This window comes from Carassius gibelio, chromosome A2 (assembly GCF_023724105.1).
Source record: "Carassius gibelio isolate Cgi1373 ecotype wild population from Czech Republic chromosome A2, carGib1.2-hapl.c, whole genome shotgun sequence".
NCBI classification, from domain to species: domain Eukaryota; kingdom Metazoa; phylum Chordata; class Actinopteri; order Cypriniformes; family Cyprinidae; genus Carassius; species Carassius gibelio.
This window is the reverse complement of record NC_068372.1, coordinates 9,279,874-9,298,941: the sequence shown is the minus strand read 5'-3', so window position 1 is coordinate 9,298,941 and position 19,068 is coordinate 9,279,874. Positions and strand designations below refer to the sequence as shown.

Genomic DNA, 19,068 nt, shown 5'->3' with positions numbered 1-19,068 from the left:
AGAGACAGAGAGAGAGAGAGAGAGAAAGACCTGCAGAAATCAAAACAAATGAGTAACATAAGCAGTGTTTCCCACAGCCCTGCACCCTTGTGTCCGCATATATGCAAATTCATTCTCTGTCAGCAGGAGGCGCTTGTAGAGCTGGAGAGAGAGGTTTCTCCGGTAACGGTTGTAATCAAATAGGTGCTGAGCCAGTGTTCACAAACACTAAAAGTATCATTGCGTTTCCCCAGACATTTCTTATTTGTATGTAGGGAAAAATTTTCCAGGTTGATTTATATGTGACCCAAAACATATGTTTGTAATTATTATTATTGAATTGTTTATGTTATTGTCAGGGTGTGTACTAGACAGATGACTCAGATGCAGAGTAGAGAATAAAATGCTCTGGCGCACACAGAGATCTCCGAGCTGGCCGGCACACTGCGGACCACTCGCGCTGCTGGATCTCCGAACTACGGATCCTTTGATGGAAAAAACAGAAGGTGAGACTGATTCTTAGATACATACAAAACATGGGCAAAGACAAAACCATTTACTCACGACAACAGACAGAAAAGCAGAGACATATAATAGAGTGGGGGAATGAGCGACAGGTGGGGAAGAATCAGCTCGTGATCTGCACAACCCGGCCACGATCAGCGCTGATTGCCCAGACCACGAGCTACCGAACAGACAGGACAATACAGTCCGCAGGGGAAGCTGAGACGGCACCCTGCACCGTGACAGTTATTAGCCCATTCAAATCATGCCTTAATTTTTAGCCATTTCATTGTCATCTTATATGCATTTTGAGCTTACGAAGTTTAGAAAATGTGTTGTAAACTTGAAATGTCATGCAATAGCAGTTTAAATGGCTCCCTCGTTACTCCCTGATTTTATATATATGCCTCTCTTGTTATATGGAGAAAGCCATACATTTCAAAACCTGCACTAAAAAGCAATACACTAGAGCCAGTGTATTGACACTTTGCCAGATATCATACATTATCCCCAGTCCTGGCTTAGTATTTCTCTGATGGTGTAGCTATTTCCTGAAGCAGATGGTCATTTCCAGGGATCTGCCTCAAGTACACAGTGTCCTAGATCTAAAAAAGTCACAATAATTTCACAAGGCAGCTGATATACGTGTCTGGGCAAAGTTCCAGGTCATTCCAAAATATAAAGCCAAAGAAGTACATCAGTGAATGAGAGCTTTTTTGTGTGACCCTCGCCAGGAATAATGGTGCTCAACTGTTTTAAGTGCAGGGTGTCAGAGAACAGCTCACTGTTCACATTAATCACCCACAGAGCTGAAAGACATTGTCTTGGCCTTGGAGAGCACAGCACTGAAATTACTGACTGTGTCAGCTGTAAGTTACAAGGCAAGGATGTTGTATGTTTGTGATTGACAAAATCGTATAGAATAAGACATGAAACAGCTAGATGTAATGAAAACATTCTTAGCTTTCCATTTGTTTGTGGTCTCATTCTTCTACATGAAACCTATTTTCAGTTAGAAAATATTCTAGACTGTAAACTGTTTTGTCAGGAAACCTAAAATGTTATGTGGTGACATGTAAAATATTAGTTAAAATATGATTTAACTAAATTATGATTTGACTAAATCAACCAGATTGCACAGAGGTTTAGGCCACAATTTTAAATGCATGATAATAAATAAACTGAATACATACAGAAGCCAATAAATTAAGGTAATAATAAGCAAATAAATTCAGGTACACTGATGCACACTGACCATGTAGTTGATACAAAAAAGTGATGGCATGATTGTTGCAGGCTACCACATAAATGTAGTTCAAAAGAAGTTTTCAGATTATATATAGGGGAAAATTATGCTTTGTCATCTGAAAAATTATAGTGGAAATTAATGGGTTCTGTGGTCTGTACTGCAGTTTCACAAAAAGCAAAAACTCAAGACTGTCAACTGACGCAGCATGCCCGTTGCACATGGCACCCCAGGCTCCTGGACAGGACCCCAACTTCAGTGGCATGTCAATTGCCTCGAGTTGCTAGCAGTACATCTTGCTCTGCACCGCTTTAAGGCCCTGCTGAAGGACAAGCAGGTTCTGGTCCGTACGGACAACACTGCGACCGTAGCGTACATCAACCGTCAGGGTGGTCTATGCTCCCGCCACATGTTGCAACTCGCTCGCCATCTCCTCCTGTGGAGTCACAAGCATCTGAGGTCGCTTCGTGCCATTCACATTCCGGGCAGGCTCAATCGTGCAGCCGACAAGCTCTCACGGCAGCAGTCTCGCCCCGGGGAATGGAGACTCCACCCCCAGCTGATTTGGGAACACTTCGGTGACGCTCAGGTAGACCTGTTTGCCTGTCCAGAAAATTCCCACTGCCAGTTGTTGTACTCCCTGACCGAGGGCACCCTCGGCATGGACGCCCTGGCACACAGCTGGCCGCTGGGCCTGCGCAAGTATGCGTTTCCCCCAGTGAGCCTTCTTGCACAGAAGTTGTGCAAGATCAGGGAGGACGAGGAGCAGGTCCTCATGGTTGTGCCGGCCAGACCTGGTTCCCCGAACTTGTACTCCTAGCGACAGCCCCTCCCTGGCCAATTCCTCTGAGGAAGGACCTTCTTTCTCAGAGACGGGGCACCCTCTGGCACCCACGTCCCGACCTGTGGAACCTACATGTGTGGGTTCTGGACGTGTCACGGAAGGTTTAGGTACCTTGCCACCACAGGTGGTAGCTACCATCACTTCAGCTAGAGCCATGTCCACCAGACATGCCTATGCTTTGAAGTGGAACCTCTTCGTCACTTGGTGTTCTTTACGGCGTGAGGACCCCTGGAAATGCCTGTGTTTCTCGCAGTGGTTCTATCAGCATTGCAGAGAGCTCCCTTCGAACCCTAGCTCTCAGTAGAGCTAAAGTTTTTATCTTTGAAAACTGCGCTCCTGACGGCTTTGGCTACGGTGAAGAGGGTCGGGGACCTGCAGGCATTTTCAGTTGACGAAGCGTGCCTGGAATTCCGGCCGGCTAACTATCACGTTATCTTGAGACCCCGGCCTGGGTACGTGCCCAAAGTTCCCACCACTCCTTTTAGGGATCAGGTGGTGAACTTGCAAGCGCTGCCCCTGGAGGAGGCAGACACAGCCCTGGCGCAGCTCTGTCCAGTACGTGCGCTCCGCACCTACGTGGACAGAACTCGGTGTCTTAGGACCTCAGACCAGCTCTTTGTCTGTTACGGAGGCCAGCAGAAGGGAAAGGCTGTCTCCAAGCAGAGGTTATCCCACTGGATAGGGGATGCTATTGTCCTGGCCTATCAGGCTCAAGACCTGCCATGCCCCCTAGGGGTGAGAGCTCACTCAACTAGGAGCGTAGCTTCCTCCCGGGTGCTGACGCATTGCACCTCGCTAGCAGACATCTGTAGAGCTGCGGGCAGGGCGACACCTAACACATTCGCGAGATTTTATAATCTCCGTGTAGAGCCCATGTCCTCCCGGGTACTTGCCCCTTTGGGCCAGTAAGGACCTGCTCAGTGTCAATCTCGCGAATCATTAATCCATGGAATGTGTAACTATATCTGTGTTTTGGTTTATATGTGAGTACTGTTTGTTACATTTTATTTGTTTTTATGTGTTTTGATAGTATTGTCTATATTGTCTGTATTGCTCCTCTTTTTTTCTTTTAATATTATTATTATTATTTTTTATCCTTCTTGCCCAGGGACCACAGAGGTAAATTAGCTTTACAGCTAACTCTGGTGCAGGGCTTGAACTGTGCACGGTCCCTGTCAAATAAACTAATAAAATAAAAATAAAAATAAATCCGCTTGCTGCGCCATTCCACTCCGCGGACTGGATGCGTGCGCTATTTCCCTCAGGTGAGTTCCTCAGTCAGAACCCTGGGTTCCTCCAGCACTGTTGATGTCCAACACTTGCGTACATGCCCTTTGGTCAGCCATGTGTGGGACTAGGTGCCTCCATGTGTCATGATTCTCCTTTCTGGGTAATCCCACATGTGTATGTCCACAGTAAGTCTCTCTGCAGCATGTGTCTTTCCCTTGGCAAGCCCCTTTCCAGCTCTGTCGTTGAAACTTCCACCCTACGGGCTGGGTACCTCAGAGTCCTTATGTATCACCACCTTGGTAGATACCTGCCTTCTGTGATTCCTCCCACGGGCAGGCAGCCTGCTAGCATATGTCCAGCTGGAATATGCTACCCAGTGTATTCTGTGTGAGCTATAGGCCCTCACTTGTGCTGGCTTTACGACAGGGTGCTATCACTCACATGGGTCGCTGGAATTTATGTGTTTTTACAGGCCATGCTTTGGTATAGTTTATTTATTTATTTATTGATTTTAAATTGTTTATATTTTATTGGTATACTTATGTTCAGCACTGGTGCCAGTAGTGGACAGAAAAATTCAATTACACAAAATTCTATTTTCTTATAGCAAAACAGCTTTTAAAATAAATCTATTATACAGAAACAGTAATAATAATAATAATAAAAAAAAAACTTCTTTAACATTACACTCACAAATGTAGTGTTACCATTAAACAAATTAAAAATGAGCTTTTTGGACAAAGTAATAACACCATTGGGATATTGTATAAAAATCTACAACAGAAAGATGTGAAAAGTAATTTTGTTTCAGAGTTTTATAAAATGTGAGTGTTCTATGAAAGTGAGTGCCATAGTTGAGGTAATTTATCATATAATTTTGCCTTAAATTCTAGTATTTGTTTTTATATTTTTTATTTAGCTCCAACTGAGACTCTTGATGACATACTTAAGTTGTGTAGAAAAAAAAAAGGCTCTTGGAAATTATTGCAAAAATGAAACGAGCTACTTTTTAAAATATGAAATTACAACCGTCAGTAGGTGGCAGCTATTGTCTTAATGAGTGAGTTAAATGAGTTGTTTAAAATGCTAATTCATTTTACTTAACAAAAACTGTTCTCATAGCCTGAATCTTTTACTGGTCAGTGTAAAGCTGAGGAACACCTTGTTGCTCGGAGATGCATCATTTCTGCTATTTGTTCTATTTTTTTTTTTTGATGGAGCAAAATGTATTTTTGTGTCCAAAAGTTGCTCAGTAACTTGTTGTTTATTGTACATTTGTGATCATGCAGATATTCTGAAAAACAGGACTCTTGTTTGTGTAATAGACTAACTCCTATATCATAGGCATGTTATAAAAACAGAAACTCATTAAATGTCTCTTTTTATTACATATATATATAAAATTTTGATTGCATTTCTGCTCCACTATGTGTAATCGATGTGAGACAGGTGAGAGTGCTCAAAACTCCTCAGATCGCATACTTTAACATTAATATAATATAGAATCGTTTTGAAATTCTAGAAATTTACTGCTGCGTCAAGCTGAAAAAAATGCGAGGAGAACTGTGTGAAGAGATAATTTGAAATAATTACCTGCTGAGAAAAGTAATTTCCTACTGTTCATTAACTATTTCTGACACTTTTAATAAAAATCATGAGAATAAATGCCTGCGATATTGTTTTTTGATATACTAAAGTTCTTCCTTTGCCCTATATTCTAAGTCTTCTGAAAATTATGGACCATTTATAGTGCTTTTTTAGTCATTTTGGAGCTTGACGGACTGAAGTTAACATTCATTTTCGTTGCATGCAAGAGAGCAGGGTGATCATCCTGCCTAACATCTCATTTTGTGGTCTAGAAGAAAGAAACTCTTACTGGTTTGTAAGGACATGAGGGTGATCGATCAATCTCTTGAATGCAATCACATGACTGAATCCACTTCATTAGTAGGTGAGTTTTTGATTGTGAGTTGCCATCTCATTTCCTTTGAGCGCTAGTGCTTATATTTTAAAATCTGTAGTGACTGGAGGAGAGGATAGAGCACAAATGCTTAGTAAATATTTATAGAATCTCTTATTAATTGAAATTGGATTTTAATGGGTCACTCTGCCATGGGTGTGGAAACAGTTTGTCGGGGAAAACATTTTTGCATTGCTAATGTAATTTCCATGCTTGCTATTGCATTTCTTGCTATTACTGTGAAGGGTTCTGAAAATAGATTCTGTGTAAAGCTTGTGCGCTTTATTTTTCTTTGCTTTAGAGCACATGTAACATTATGAGCCTACTCATGCAGCTAATTTAATTTAAAAGTCACCTGTTAGTTACATGTATAACATGAATACAATATAAAACAGTCTCAATAAAAGAAAATAATTGAATAAATATAAATGACATAGGGTTTGCTATATCTGTAGTTAAAAACAATAAAAGCCATTTTTAGTAGTAGAACACAACTAGAATATTACAAATTACTTATAGCTATAAATTTCCTCCACAATTTTTTTTTAATGTATTTTATTTATTTAGGTCCAATCTTATAATTCCTTGCATGCATGTTACTAGCATATTTGCTGTTTATTAGTACTTATTACACATATTGCACATCTCTCTCTCTCTCTCTTTCTCTCTCTCTCACACACACACACACTCAAAAAAAAAAAGTCAGCGCGAGCAAGTATATAACGCTCTCCTGCCCCTTTAAAAAAATCGACTTGCCCCAGACAAGCGTTAATCGAGCCCTGTGGTTCCCCCATGGTTTACTTTGGCCCTACACATATTATAAATTGAGAACTCTGTGTCTTCTTCACTCAAAGTGAATAACTTCCACACTGACAACACATAAAGAATGTAAGCGTAGGTGTGACAACAAAACCGACCAACTCAGAATCGGCAGACTGACAGCCCGGTCTGGGCAAATCATGTGGAAAATTGGCTAAATCCGGGTCCTGATCAGTGGATCGGTGCATCTCATAATAGTTCACAATTTTACTGTTTTTACTGTATTTGGTAAAGTAAATGAAGCATTGGTGATATACAGTACCAGTGCCTTTGGAATTTGCTGAAAAATACTGTAGAAATACATTGGTTGATCTAACAAGCAATTTAAACTTTTGTCAGATTTCCCTTACGTCTCTACCAATTGTGTTTGAAGTTCCCTTTTATTCTCATTAACGGCTTGTTAACTATTGAGAAGATTTGTACTTGTTGTGCATAAATATTTCACTATTTTTTACATACATGATAACAGATAGGCTATATAAATGCTCCCATCAGAATTGCTCTCATGCTTTATTAGCATGCATCTCAGTGTGGCATCCAAGTTTTCGCTCCTCCAGATGTGTTTAATTTCCCACCTTATGTCTGGGAGAAATCCAATTTCTCTCTCTCTCTCTCTCTCTCTCTCTCTCTCTCTCTTTCTCTCTCGCTTACTCTCCTCACACATACTTACCAGGCTGACAGGATGATTCTAGTCAGTGTATGGGATTGCTGTGATACCTAGTGCTCGGTCTGTGAATGGAGATCAATACTTGGTGATATGAGTCTGGTCGTGGCTCTAGATATAGCCCTCAGCAGAGAGATGTTCCACAGAAAAAGCTTTGTTAGCCACAGTGTCAGCTGCAATCTCCAGCACTGTAAAACTCCCTCTCAGTGCCAGTCGTAAAGAAGCTTCATAAAATAAAGAAAAGAATGTATCCAACTGATTGTCCAGTCCTGAAGAGTAGCCTTGAATTTTAAAGTGGGGAATTGTTCCTTGCAGGTTGCATTTCATACTTGTATAGCTCAACAAAAAATTTTCACATTCACACAGGATAATATGGTTGTCAGTAGTGATGAAATGATTAGTCGTCATTATTGTCAACAATGATATTTGTTTTCAAATAGTTGTTGCTATTGTTGCTATATATGTCAAAGGTCGCACGCCTCTGGAGCAACTGGGGTAAAGTGTCTTGCTCAGGAACACATTGGTGTCTCACAGTAGATTCGAACCTGGGTCTATCACACCAATGGCATGTGTCTTATCCACTGCGCCAACACCACCCCACGCATCATTGATGTAAACACCAAGCCTGCAGCCACGTGATTTACCTCCTGCGTAATTTACCTCTTGGATACCTCCACGCTTACCCCTCTTCTGCTTCCTCTCATGCCACATGTGGGACCTCCACTATGGGCGGGATGCAGCAGCAGTTGGGGTTTGTGATTGTGAAGGCCTCTGGAGCAGACCGAGATCCCGCAGCTCTTTGGCGTGGGCAGAGTTTAACTCTAAAAAAACGCTTCTGCCGACATCGAGCATAAACTCACAACTGTATGCGCGCTTAAAGACAGGTAGATGTGATGAAAATATACAAAAACACTGCGACTCACAAAACAAAAAACACGAAAACACCATTCTGACGGGAGAGAGAAGCCGCTGCGTGTGATGAGCTGCCATCTTGTCTTGTTCGACTCAAGAAGGAGATTGGGACAAGTAACCAAGTCATGTAATCCATTACATGTAAATCCATGATAGGGGATGGACGGCCCGGCATCCTGGCCAGTCGGCCGTGTAAACTGGTGCGGTTCTCATCCGGACCGCGGGTCCGGCAGCTCACGGATCTGGTGGCACGTGAGTCCCTCAATGCACCCTTGCTGGACCCACGAAGACATCAGTGTGCATGCACAGGGAAGAGACCGCCCCCTCGAGGAGAGGCGCGTTGGGCTTTTAAACAGCAGCAGCGATGAGGCTTCATTTCCTTCAGGTGTGCCCCATCACACGCCACCAGCCATCCCATCCCCATCGCAGGGTAAGTCAACTCACAGTTCAAGTTTAAACTCAGGGTTGGTTGAACCTCCTTAGTGAAACGGGTCTACTAGTCAGAACGTGGTTGAACCTCCTAAGTGAAACGGGTCCCAGACCTCCAAAAGTACTCTGAGACTGTCACTGCCTACATCAACAAGTGTATTGATGATGTAACAGTCACAAAAATCTTCACTGTCTGGGCCAACCAGAAGCTGTTGATGACAGGGAAGGTCTACAGACTCCTGAAGATGCAGATTGCATGCAGATTGCTGCCTTCACAGTTGGAGTTGAGGTAGGTCTGAAGACAGCTAGGGCCAACCTATATCTCGGCATCAGAGAGGCTAAGAGACAGTACTCCAGGAGGATAGCTCAACATTTCAGCGACAGCAGAGACACTTGGAGCCTGTGGCAGGGGATACAGACCATTACGGACTACAAGCCCCCACCATGGACCTGTGACAGCACCATCTCACTGCTGAACAATCTGAACGCCTTCTTTGCTCGCTTTGAGGCACAAAACGGTACCACTACACAAAAGACTCCACCTCCTCCTGGTGACCAGGTGGTGATGCTGACACCAGACTGCGTGAGGATATACTTCAACAGGATCAGTGCACGCAAAGCTCCGGGTCCTGATAACATTTCTGGGCATGTACTGATAGATTGTGCAGTGGAACTCACTGATGTCTTTACAGACATTTTCAACATCTCGCTTAGTCTGGCTGTTGTTCTCACCTGCTTCAAAGCTACCACCATCATTTCAGTCCCGAAGATGCCATCTCCATCCTGCTTCAATGACTACCATCCAGTTGTACTTACCCCTATTCTCATTAAGTGCTTTGAACGGCTAGTCATACACCACATCAAGTCTGCTCTCCCCCACTGTGCCCCTTCCAGTTTGCATATCGTTCCAACCGCTCAACCGATGATTCCATCGCCACTACCCTCCACTCAACACTTACACATTTGGAAAAAAAAGACTCATTCATCAGAATGCTGTTCATACAATTCAGTTCAGCATTCAACACTATCATCCCGCAACAGCTCATTCACAAAATGGTCCAGCTGGGTCTCAACACTTCACTGTGTAACTGGATGTGGGACATTCTGACTGGTAAACCTCAGGCAGTACAGGTCAGCACCAACACATCCAGCACCATCAGACTGAACATTTGGGCCACCCAAGGATGTGTGCTGAGCCCCCTCCTCTTCACTCTGCTGACCCACAGTCATTCGGAACCAGTCTTCGAATCAAAGAACTCTCTCGGAGCGGGCTTCTCATCAGCGCATCTTGTCTGTACTAAAGCGACCTGCTGCACGCTGAGATAAGACTCACTCGCATTTCGATCGGGACTGTTGACAGAACTGTCACTTGACTAATCGGGTTATTGTTGCATTGTCACAAAAATGTATAATTTGCACACATTTTAAGTATTTTAAGCCATTTGGTATTCGCGCACTCCACAGGCTGTATTACAGTATGTGCCCTCACAGTCACATCCAAAACTCGCGAGTATAATATACGAGTTATTTTCTGTAGTTTGTTGAGTTTAAGCAACCAAATACAGACAATATGATGTCTGATGGGTTTTGACAAATAAGACACTCATGGGACACTCTGCTAAAATAGAGGGGGAAAAAGAAAGAAAAGGCGGAAAAATCAATAATTAAACAACACTTCGTCGTCAGTGTTGGTGTTGTATCAGACACTTGCAATTAACATTAGGCCATATAAAAACAACCTTAAATGGCGTTAACAAGGTCTTTGGCCGGCGAATGAGGAGCAGGGGCGCTGCACAAGATCCTGGGCCCTATGCATAGGCAGTCCTAATGGCCCTTTGGGGCCCTGGTAATCAGTACTGGTTTTTACCCCCAGTCCAACGGCCTTGATGAGGAGATTTGTGTTTTGTCCTCATCTGAGGGAAGTGCAGCGCATTATATGCTATCATCACCTTTTACAGGCTATATAACGTTTATTGTTGCTATATGGGTGCTTAGTTTTTTTTGCTGTTTAATACACTTGGCCAAAATCTCATTATATAAACGATAAAGCGCTCATGTACAGGATATTTAAAACGTACAAAAGTATTTTGGCTAGATGGCAAAAAACCTACTTCTCCAGTCTTAAAGCACACACAAACAATAGCCATTACAGACATAGTGTTTGAGTAAATAAAATCATGTCTCAAACAGTTATTTGTTTACCCTTGCTTTGCAAAAAGCAGTGATCTGTCTCCTCCAGGCTGTGCGCGTGAAGTGACGAGATTTCGCGAGAGCTTGAGGATCCAATGGCGTCATAAAGTTTTACTGACGAGCTATTTTAAATACTTATCATTTCTTAAATATTTGTAAAAACCCTCTGATTTAAAATAATAATAATGAATTATAATAGAGATATGAAATGTGGAAAAATTTTCACGCCACATATCTGCCTATTTTCTGTATGCCATAAGGAAACGGCGCCCCTGGAGGAGGGGGATCCGCCAAAATAAGGATTTCGGATCCGGCTTGTTCCGGCACAAATTATGCCCTGGCCTACTTGATAACTCTGATTACACATCATTACAACAACACTTACCATTTTATTGCAGACAATGCTGTATATCGCACACCCTAGCCCTGACTTAAGTGGAAAAGTTAAATCATCCGTGGCTTGTTTGCACATGAGCAGAGGTGTTTTTTTGAGTCTAACTTGCAAATGCCAGACCACTGATTCGTCAAACCTGCTTTCCTGCAATCTATGTTCTTCTGACTATTTTGTCGTTAGTAACGAATTTACTTAGGGGATATTTATCTGAGTAAAAGTATACATTTTAATTAGGAAATGTAGTGGCGCAAAAGTAAAAGTTGCCTGAAATGTAAAAACTCAAGTAAAGTACAGATACTCCCAAAAAATATTTAAGTAGCCTTCTGTAACAAAGTGCTTTTACTTTGTTACATTACAACACTGCTATTTATTTAACATATCATACGTCTATCGACATTCCCTTGCTTAATTTTTATATAGCATATCTGTACATATACTGTTTATTTTCTTTTTGCCTAATGTGTATTGTTTTTGTATATTTAATTTTAAAATACTTGATTTTATTTTGTTATCTGTGTCTTGTCACTTGTCATCCTATCTGTGCACTGAAAGCTTCTGTCACCAAGACAAATTCCTTGTTTGTAAGTACAATAAATCTCTTTTCTTTCGGATTTCTAATGGTAGCAATGCTAGTGTTCAGGATTTTTTTTTTTCTCATTAATGTAATAAATGGATCAAATTGGTCTTTTTTATTTTGAGTGTCACAGTTGTCCTATGATGGCGCTGTGGTCCACTCTCATGCTCTCTATCTCTTTCATCTCTTTCTGTTTGTCACTGCTTTTGAATAATCCCTCTCCACCAAAATGGGTGAAATTGTGCAGAACACAAGGCCTGTGCAATGATTAACCTGATGGATTGTACAACAATGAGATGAGTCATATGCTGTTGCTGATGGAAATTCTTCTACCTTTTCCATCTCCCTTAAGCCTTTAGCTCACCCCATGAAACTGACACAATACTCTGTCAAGATTTGTTGCCACAGACTGAAATCAAGGTGGGGGATATTTTATTTTTATTGCTGTTAGAACAGATGTAGGTTGCATTAAAGTGCTTTAGGTTCTAAATAAATTTTTCTCTATGGTTTAGATACTTTGATGATTGTCAAAACCAAATCAAATTTTAGTCTTTAATCTGATTAGAGTTTATTTTTAACAACCGCAGTGAGAAAGAATCTGGTTTTGCAATATGTAACAGAGATATTAGAAGTGTTTTAAAATAGTCATTTTCAGCCTAATTTAATTTCAGTTCACTTTAGTGAGAAAGTGTGTGTGTGTGTGTTTGTGTATATATTAAAAAAGAGAGAATTAAATATGACATTTTAATATATAGCATTTATGTGGCCAGTCTATATTATGAATACTTATTGTATTCAATATGATACACAGTAGAATTTCTTAGAAAATAAAAAAATGTAAAAGAGAAAACAAGAAGAATTAGTGAGATTCAATACATTTAGAATAATTTACTGCCATTGTGTAAATAATTTGTAATCATGTAATCCATAGAAAGTAACTGTAATCTGATTAATGATCTTTTTAAAACATGTAATCTCATTACAAGTATCACATTTTTGGAATCTGATGACATAATCCGGATTACCCATCACTATATATGTGCAAAAAAAAACAAAACAAAAAAACAAGTAGTGTTTTTATTGAGTCTTTATTGTTCATCTCATTGCCACAAAATAAATGTGACACCATTTTTAATATAATGATGTAACATTCCAGCAATCTATGCAATGTAGTCTTTTAGTCTGAGCTGTAATGTTTTTTTTTTATTCAACTCTTCATGTTTGATGTCATCCTGTGAAGTGCAAACCCAAACACTCTGCCTGAGATGTTTGATGTGCCAAATTTGAGCCCCACTGGCTCAGAAAGATTTGCTGACAGCCACCCTATTATTCCAGACATGATTCCATTCTAGATGACAAATTACAGGCCATCAAACTACATCAAAGAACACAGACTTCTACACCTTAGCAGCGAAAGTGGGTGGTTTTGTTTTTATATATTTCTGTTGCTTGAAGAAGCATCTGTAATGTGTTACATTGCTGTACACAGATGTTGCTCTGTGTATAAAAGAGCAATTAATGAAAGATGACATGCCATGTTTTTAAAGATGTCTTTCCACATCGTTTCTGAGTGTGGTCGCTTCTTGGCTCCCTCTGAAGCACTGCATTGCACTGCGTGTCTGGGCTTCGAGCAAGTGGAGGCAGCGTTCGTGGATGAGTCATGTTCTCCATTGCAATGTTGCGATCATGTCGCCTTCGGCTCATGGCCAGGGTGATCTGAGGGTCAGAGTGAGGGCTTCCCCGTTGAGTCTCCACCGGCCCCTCACTCCTCTGGTGCATTGTACCCTCTGGTGTACTGCAATGCGGATGCTGAAGCCTTGGACAGTGCGGGGCCCAGCACTTCATCCGGCCCACCAGCAGTTGACCTGATGGCAGTCACTGCATCGGGGGATGATCTAGGCTCTGGAGGTGATAATTCACCTGCGTTGCCTCCTCCTGGGAGAGTGGTGTTGCCCGATTCAGATCCAGAGCTGACTGCTATGTTTGCCTGGGCCTCAAAGAGCGTCGAGTTGCCATGGAAGGCCCCTCCATCTCCCGAACATTCAAGGCTGGATGATTGGTTCTTGGGGGTGCTGCACACTGATCGTCGGCAGCCACCTCTGGTTCCATTTTTACCGAAAGTGCATGAGGAGCTTACTGGGTCCTGGAGGGCACCTTTTTCTGCCCGAAACAGATCTAGTGCCTCATCTGTCCTCACTACCCTCGACGGCGGTGCGGCTAAGGGGTATGTGGAGATCCACCCAGTTGAGCACTCTATTACGATGCAGCTGTGCCTGCAAAGCGCTGCCGTCTGGCGGGTAATCCGCGCCTCCCTTCCAGGGCCTGTAAGTTCTCGTCCGCTCTGACAGCCAAGGTACGAGGCTGCTGGACAGGCAGCCTCTGCACTGCACACCATGGCCCTCCTGAAGGTCTGCCAGGCCAAGGTGTTAAAGCAGTTGCATGAGGGTAGTTCTGACCTAGGTGTGATGCAGGAGCTGCACACTGCGATGGACCTTGCCCTAAGGGCTACAAAAGTCACTGTGTGGTCTCTGGGTCAGACGATGTCTGCTCTGGTGGTCCGGGAACACCAACTTTGGCTTACCCTGGCTGATATGAGGGAGTCCGACAAACACCGCTTCTTGGACTGCTCGATCTCCCAGGTTGGCCTCTTTGGCGATGCGGTGGAGAGCTTCGCCCAACCGTTCTCCAGCGCACAGAAGCAGACGGAAGCCAGGTAGGAGTCGCGTCACGCACTCATACCCCACTCCGGGATGCTGTGCCTTCCGGGTTGGGTCCCTGTACTGCACCTCACTGCCCCACTGCGGGTACATCGGTGGTTTCGTTAGTTCTGCTTGTTCGATTTCTGTTGGCCTTGCTAGCACTCCCCAGACTGTCTCGCTGGCTCACGAGAAACATCAGACTTGGCTATGCGATTCAGTCCACCAGTCCTCCCAAGTTCCGAAGCAAGCAGTTCAACTCTGTACTGGACAAAGATGCTCCAATCTTGCGAGCCGAAATCGTTGTCCTGCTGGTGGAAGACATGATAGAGCCAGTCCCTCAAGCCGAAATGAAGTCGGGGTTTTATAATCCCTACATCATTGTACCCAAGAAAAGCGGTGGGTTACGGCCAATCCTGCGTGTTCTGTACTGGGCCCTTCACTAGCTCCCGTTCAGGATGTTAACGCAGAAACTTGTCTTTCAGTGCGTTCATCTTCGAGATTGGTTCACAGCAATTGACCTAAAGGAGGTGTACTTTCATGCCTCGATTCTCCCTTGACACAGGACATTTCTCCACTTCTTCACCAAGGTCATGGAAGCAGCCCTCGTCCAGCTGAGGGAATGAGGCATTTGCATTCTCAACTATCTTGATGACTGGCTCATTTTTGCCCAGTCCCGAGCTCAGTTATGCGAACACAGGGACGTGGTACTCAGCCACCTCTGCCTGTTGGGGCTTTGGGTCAACTGGGAAAAGAGCAATCTTGGCTGGAATCAGGGCTGCTGGGGCATATGGCATTCACTTCCACTGTCACGCTGCTCTGATTGCTTAATATGAGACCACTTCAGCCTTGGCTTCACGGTCGAGTCCCGACATGGGCATGGCAACGCATCATGCACCGAGTCTTAGGGACCCAGTTGTGCAGCCATAACTTCAGCCCCTGGTTGGGCCTTGCTTTTCTGCGTGCAGGGGTCCCCCTAGTGCAAGTGTCAAGGCATGTTGTTGTCTCAACAGATGCCCCTGCCATCGGCTGACTCTATGCCAATTCAGACCGAGGTTACGTGACAAGCACGTACTGGTCCGCACGGACAACACTGCGAACATTGCGTACATCAATGACCAGGGCGGTCTACGCTCCCATCACATTTTGCAACTCGCCCGCCATCTCCTCCTCTGGAGTCAGAAGCATCTGAGGTCGCTTTGTGGTGTTCACATCCCAGACGAGCTCAATCATGCAGCCGACGAGCTCTCAAGTCAGCCCGCCCTTCCAGGAGAATGGCAACTGCACCCCGAGATAGTCCAGCTGAACTGGAGATGCTTGGGGGATGCTCAGGTAGACCTGTTTGACTTCCATATGTAGCACTGCCCTATGGCCAGTCCATATGTGTAATTTCCACGTTACCTCCTATACAGATCCCAAATCGTCAGTCACTGACTTAACGTCTCCGTTCCCTCCTTGAGGGAACGATGGTTACCATACGTAACTGAGGCGTTTTCTGTTGTCTATACTGTACATTGTTACAATATTAATAATGAAAACACAATTGACCTGTTTTGCCCCCAAAATTTTGCTAATTTGACTGCACCTTAAAAGTATCATTCCACCACAAATAAAAACTTGCGGAAAATGTATGCACCCTCAGGTCATGCAGATGACTTTGTTTCTTAATTGGAGCAAATTTGGAGAAATGTAGTATTACATCACTTGTTCACCTATGAATTATCTGCAGTGAATGGGTGCCGTCAAAATGAGAGTCCAAACAGCTGATAACAACATCACAACAATCCACAGATGATCCACATGTCTCCCTATCAGTTAACATCTTGTGACGAAAAAGCTTCATATTTGTAAATCAAGACATTTTTAACTTTAAAACATTGCTTCCAATGTAGTATAGATAGTGATAGTGTAGATAGTGTTCTCTATCTATAATATTGCATTCTCCAGTGGAAAAGTCATCATGTCAGAATCAGGAGAAAAATACACATATATCAAGCACCATCTACAAGCAAAAAAAAAAAACCCAAAAAAAACCAAGGCATGGCATGGAATAAAATGCCTTGATGGATTTGTTTCTTATAAACAGCTTTTCACTTCACAAGAAGCTAATTGATTGTCTAGTCATGTGGATTACTTATGGATTTGTGTGATGTTTTTATCAGTTTGGACTCTCATTCTGACGACAACTTTGATATTGATTTTGTGGTTTCCAAATTACATTGTTTGATAGTTTATTGCATAAGATGTTTAGACCGTGTTATTTCAAAAGAGAAATGACTCCACTCTTGTTTACAAACCCAATTCCAAAAAAGTTGGGACACTGTACAAATTGTGAATAAAAACAGAATGCAATGATATGGAAGTTTAAAATTTCTATATTTTATTCAGAATGCAACATAGATGACATCAAATGTTTAAACTGAGAAAATTTACAATTTTAAGGGAAAAATAAGTTGATTTCAAATTTCATGGCATCAACACATCTCAAAAAAGTTGGGACAACGCCATGTTTACCACTGTGTGGCATCCCCTCTTCTTTTTATAATGTTTGGGCACTAAGGATATAAGTAGCTCAAGTTTAGGGATAGGAATATGGTCCCCATACCATCAGAGATGCAGGCTTCTGAACTGAGCACTGATAACAACTTTGGTTGTCCTTTGTGAACTTAGAATTTTGATCCGTCTGAATACTGAACAGTTTTCCATTTTGCCACATTCCATTTTAAATGAGCCTTGGTCCAGAGAAAACACCTGCACTTCTGGATCATGTTTACATATGGCTTCTTTTTTGACCTATAGAGTTTTAGCCGGCAATGGCGAATGGTAATATTGTGTTCAACGACAATGTTTTCTGGAAGTATTCCTGAGCCCATGTTGTGATTTCCATTACTGTAGCATTCCTGTATGTGATGCAGTGCCTTTCGGCCTTGACCCTTAAGCACAGAAATTGTTCCAGATTCTCTGAATCTTTGGATGATATTATGCACTGTAGATGATGATCTGGGCCGGCGCTAGCCATTTGGGTGCCCTAAGCACAAATGCTTGGTGGTGCCCCCCCTCCCCTCCCCTCCCCAACCAACCAGTTAGTGCAAATAACAGTATAAGTGTATGAATTTTATGAAGTATAAATTTTAAAGTGCACATTTTAAACTGCAAATAACCATGCATAACTGCACAGTAGAAATTACTCAACAGAGGGACTACATCTCTACAAAGAGACCATTCTGCTATTCTATAGAACTATATTAAACATTTTCCCTACCATCAGTTGTCAGAGGCCCTACAGAGGCACATGCCTACATTTCCTAGCTGCAAAATCAGCTATCAGCAGTGTTGGGAACGTTACTTTAAAAAAGTAATTAGTTATAGTTACTCACTACTTGTTCCAAAAAGTAACTGAGTTAGTAACTGAATTACTCTATAATAAAAGTAACTCGTTACCAGGGAAAGTAACTATTTGCGTTTCTGTAAAAAAAAAAAAAAAAAAGTTTCTACATGTCAGAGAATTTGTACTTTTTTTTTTTTTTTTTTTTTAGTTTTCACAAGTGAGTTGAAATGAGTAGAACAGACAGGTACATAACTTTCAATATTTATTGCACGTCAACAGACAGCAAGAGTTTTATCATGCACTTCAAGTATTATCTTTGTAAGAAAGGGTGTTTTTGGCCACTAGCTTTATAGATGCTTGTCACACATTACATGTACACATTACATGCACGTTCTTGCCTTTGACCACAATGAATTTGAAGTAGTGCTTATATCTTCACCTTGAAAATGCCAACTTTTCATCGGATTGCTCCTGACTCGCCATCTCGCCATCTCTGCTACGAATCTCTGTGTAGCTGTTGCGTGTGTGTGTGTGTGTGTGTGTGTTTGGCGCCACTGGGGCAGCCTTGTGTGCCGGCATGTGTGTAAAAACACTGGTTCTGATTGGCTACCATGAAACACATGACTCTGCCTTAGCCAATCACAACGGCTTATCTCGTCATTAACCCACCTCTTCACTCTCTGTGTGAGCCAGGGGTGCATTCGGATTGCATAGTTTATTAAATCAATGCATAGTAACGCACCGCATTTAACGTTCAGTAACGTTAACGGCGTTGTAACGACGGGAAAAGTAATTAGTTAGATTACCGCGTTACTGAAAAAATAATGTCATTACCTAACGCCGTTCTTTTAAAACTAACATTTTTATTTAAAACATTGTCTTACCTGCAAGCGACGTGCGAGCATCATTCCGCTGTCTCTTCTTTTTTCTTTTTTCCGCCCCCGACTCTTGGTGCCTTTTCGAGGCCATGTCTGAGGTTGTGTGTCTGCCAAATTTGACATTGATTGAGGCATAATTGAACAGACCACTGGGAGGTGGGGAAGGGGGGGCACCAGAGGGAGACTGGCACAGAGATTCACCTTTTTCTCAACTAATTTGGTCTAGGCCTATATTAATTTTGTATTGCTTTTGTATATTAACATGCTTTTAGAAAAATTTTATTTGTTATTTATACTAGTAGCCTATTGTCAGTGTTGTGGGTAACGCGTTACTTTGTAGAGTACTCTAATTACTTTTTTCCTGAAATTTGTAACTTAACGCGTTAGTTTCGTGCGTAAGTAATCAGTAACTTCGTTTTTT

General features: G+C 42.4%; 1 protein-coding gene across 1 annotated transcript in view; it reads left to right on the top strand.

Moving 5' to 3' along the window:
* Nucleotides 1–343: 343 nt before the first annotated feature.
* The window catches only part of st6galnac3 (ST6 (alpha-N-acetyl-neuraminyl-2,3-beta-galactosyl-1,3)-N-acetylgalactosaminide alpha-2,6-sialyltransferase 3), an 83,498-nt gene continuing 64,773 nt past the window's right edge, over nucleotides 344–19,068 (top strand). Inside the window, exon 1 of the mRNA XM_052612910.1 lies at nucleotides 344–485. The gene's annotated coding sequence lies outside the window, so the exon portion shown is untranslated. The remainder of the gene's footprint in view (nucleotides 486–19,068) is intronic.